We start from the raw sequence: 4,420 nt of genomic DNA, 5'->3' as shown, positions 1-4,420 counted from the left end.
GTAGGTTAGATGTGTTTACTAGGTTTTACTTCATTCACCTGAGCACTGATTAAAATTATTACTAATTGATATCACTTTACTAACAATGTCTCAGTGTACTTTCTGGCTTCTGGTTGGTCAATTTGAAGGTCCTTGGGGTCAATTTCTGTATCTCTTGGAAACATCCAAACTCTTCCTTGTTCATTCATATTATAGCTTTCTAGATATCAACAACACCTTAGATAGATCTCTATATCAATCTGTTTCCTTCTTGGTGATTTTTTGGAATACCTTTATATTTAGTACTTTGCTATCTTCAGCAATTTACAGGTATGTGTGTTATATCTCATGTAGGTTTTGTCTTGGGAGGGTATAATTTGCCATAGTAGCCATTTATATTGACTCATGTCAGAGTCCGGCTTATTAAATCTATTCATTATTTTAGCATACGTTATTTTAGTTCTTATGTAGTAAGAAAAGGTTTTAATAATGTAATCATCATTTTCAGAATAATATAATTAGATGTTACAATTAATTAGTATCCTTTAAACCCCTCTTAGGGTAGGTCATTATTTTGGTTATTTAGTCTGTAATATAGGTGTTTAAATACAGTGATTATTTATAACGTAATTTGAAATATATCTCCTGCTATATCGTTTTCTGTATATTGCTATAGTTAATGTTCCGCTTAGTTTATACAATTATAAAGACCAGTTACATATAATATTTAATTAAGTAGCTTAGTTTCCAGCACGATGTTCCTTGTTTCTTTTAATTGTATATTAATATTTTGTACATGTGTTCTTTCAGGGTTTTTTTATTAAAGGTTTAAAAACTACGATTATAGTTATTAATCCAACCCCAGTACCCCCGTTACATTTTGGCGCCCAACGTGTCTAGAGAATTGGAGAATAGTTTAAAGAGAGCTCTCAAGTCAACCAGTGGAGTGTTCAACTATAAATCTGTGCAGTGACATTAACTTTAATTATGTGTATTTTGGTAATGTAAGAATTTAGTCAGCATTTATTAATTCTATATATATATATTTTTTTTTGGTGGACTACATATACTTTATTCCGATTTTGGCATTATAGTATTCTTATCTCTAAAAACTAAAAAAAACAATTATAGGAAAAAGTTAATGTAGACCACAGAAGTCCAAATATATGTTTTTGTGTGTGTGTGTGTGTATGTGTGTGTGCGTGTATCATTGAAGTATTTGCCAACTGTCTCGTTGACATAGTCACTCAGATTGCTCTTTTTACTATTACCTTTAAATTATACAGCAGTAAGCTTATATATAATATTATAATAATATATACATATATTTAAGTTGTAAGTTTTGGTATATGTATTTGATGGGTTATAGATATTATTTCTTATAGTATATATCCCTTACCTAAATAATAAGATTTTGGGGATTGCCGGTTAAGTTAACACACATACCTTTGGTATTTTTTTTTTCTTTTCTTTTCAGCATATCTTCCTATCATATTTCTATCTACACTTTGTTCTCGGACTGATTTAAAAAAAAAAAATTTTCATTTACATACTATTAACAACTTATATTCACTGTTTCATTTCAGATTGTTACTTTCTCTAGTGAACTCATTGTTTATGTGGTACTGGTTATTTAATATTTCAAAGTTGATCATTATTGGTTTACTCAATTTGACATTTGACTTTGAAAGTTTGACTTTTGTCTTTTATTTTGAAATTGAAGTTTTGAGTTTTGAATTTTGAAGTTTGAATTTTGAAGTTGGAAGTTTTGATTTTTATAATTGATGGAGTTGGTAGAGTTGTCGAGTTTGTGATTGAATTTGAGCTTTAATGAGATTGAGGACCTGTGTTTTGATTAATTTGGAATTTTTGTGTTTGGTTTGTGTATTGATTTGTCAGTGTGGTCATTCAATATGGCTGCTGGTGAAAATGTAAAATTTCCAGTGGAAGAGGTTAATTCGTTGGTTGCTGCTTTTTGTGGTCTTGGTGTTAAGCCTAAGGCTGATACCAAAGAGGATTTACAGCAATGGATGGCTTCCTTTGTACATCCTCCAAAAGAAGATGTAAGTGTTAGTAGTGTAAGGAGTAATAAGATATCAACGGTGACGACTAGTATTGGAAATCCCCCAAAGGTATCATTCTTCTCTGGTGATAGCTCATCTAAGTCAGATGTTACTCTTGATGTATGGAAGTTTGAAGTGGAAGAATTAATGACCACATCTATTAATGAAGATATCAAACGCCATGCTATTCTTAAGTCCCTGAGAGGTGAGGCAGGTAAGGTTGCAATGAATTTAGGACATTAAAAAACTGACTGGTGTTTTTGGAAGGGTAGAGGAAACACAAGATTTACTTGCAGAATTCTACTCATCTACACAAAGGCCTAAAGAAACTGCTGCAGAATGGGGTTGTCGTATCGAAGATCTTTTGAATAAAGCTGTCAGAAGAGGTGATGTTACACGCGAAGGTAGTCGTGGTATGCTCAGAACCAGATTTTTCACTGGTCTCCATGGTGATTTAAAGATAAGATCAGCCCATAAGTACGATCAGCACATAGAATTTGATGATCTATTAATAGAGGTGAGAAAAATTGAAGCTGAGATTTTAAGTACACAAGATAGTAAGACAGCTAGAATTAAAATGATTGCCGGAAGATGATTTAAAGGCAATGTTAGCTAAGGTAACTTGTACCTTGTCCACCCTTCAAAAGGATGTCAAGGATTTAAAGGAAAATCGACATAAAGAAACCCACGCAAAGCAGAAATCGGATGATGATAATGATTGTGATGAAGTCACTTGTTTCCGATGTCATCAGAAAGGCCATGTAAGAGCAGGTTGTAGGGTTAAGTTATCAAAATCAAATAAGATGTTAAACTCCAAGACGTCTATGTCATAGGGCAGACAATAGACGATGCACAAGTTCAATGCCCTACAGATAATATCATCGGTCAGAGTAACAGCGCTGCTTTGAACATTAACAATGTAAGAACTCTATCTTTACTAGATACTGGTTCTCAAGTTTCTACCATAACACAATGGTTTTATGAGAAACATCTCGAGAAGGATTGTCCTCTTGAGAAGTTAGATACTGTTATTAGTCTTGAAAGTGCAGGTGGAACAAAACTGCCTTATTTGGGTATTGTTGAATGTGAAGTTTTTGTGCCAAGACTTCAAAGAGAGTCAACGTCGTGTATTTTTCTTATTGTACCAGATACTCCTTTCAGTCAGATGACACCTGTTTTATTGGGTACCAATATACTTCATCATTTAATGAATGCTACCATAGAGCATTATGGACAACATTATAAGAAGAAACTTGCTTTGGAGAAACCGTGGTTGATGACTTTTAACTGTTTGAGGATTCAACAAAGAAGTACTGACAAGTTTCCTGTTGTAAAATGTGCTGAACGAAACTCTATTTTGCTTAATAGTAACAAGTCTATGGTAGTTGTTGGATATATTGATGGTAAGTATTCATTGCCCCCAGGAACCGCACTTTGTCAATATAGTATTTCATCTAAGCTACCAAATTCAGTGGAAGTATCCCCTGTTGTAGTTGACTTCAATCCAAACATCAACAATTTAGTTAACATCAGAATATCTAACTTGTCATCATATCCTATCACTATTCAACCTCGAGCTGTTATTTGTGAGATACAACCTGTTACGGTAGTAGACAACATCCTTTCTAGTGTTCCAACTAGTGAAGAAAAGTCTCATTCTGACATAATTTTAGGAAAGGTAAGTATATCAAATTCAACTCTAATAGAACAGCAAATTGCTGGTATGAAAGACTTTATTAGAAGATGGTCTTCAATATTTTCTGGTGGTGATACAGATGTTGGTTGCACCAACCTGGTGGAACATGATATAAAGTTACAAGATGAAACCCCTTTCAAACAAAAACATCGACGGATTCCACCATCAATGTACCAGGAAGTCAAAAACCATCTAAAGGAATTGTTAGCTGGAGGTATTATTCGTAAGTCAAAGAGTCCATTTGCTTCAAACATTGTACTTGTTAGAAAGAAAGATGGATCGCTTCGACTATGTGTGGATTATCGTCAGTTAAATTCCCGGACCATAAAGGACCCTTATGCTTTGCCGCGAATTGAAGAGCTACTGGAGAATATGGCTGGAAGTAGGTATTTCACCGTACTTGATATGAAGTCCGGATATCATCAGTGTGCAGTAAAAGAGAGCGACAAGCAAAAGACAGCGTTTACGGTTGGCCCGTTGGGTTTTTATGAGTACAATAGGATGCCTTTTGGTCTCACCAACGCTCCTGCAACCTATCAACGGTTAATGGAAGAATGTTTAGGCGATTTACATCTCAGTATATGTATGATCTATCTTGATGATGTTATCGTATTTTCCTCTTCTTATGATCAGCACTTAGAACGTCTAGGGAAAGTATTTCAATGTTTAAAAACTGTGGTTG

Source organism: Lottia gigantea, assembly GCF_000327385.1.
Source record: "Lottia gigantea unplaced genomic scaffold LOTGIsca_1, whole genome shotgun sequence".
In the NCBI taxonomy this organism is placed as follows: Eukaryota; Metazoa; Mollusca; class Gastropoda; family Lottiidae; genus Lottia; species Lottia gigantea.
This window is presented reverse-complemented; position numbering follows the sequence as displayed.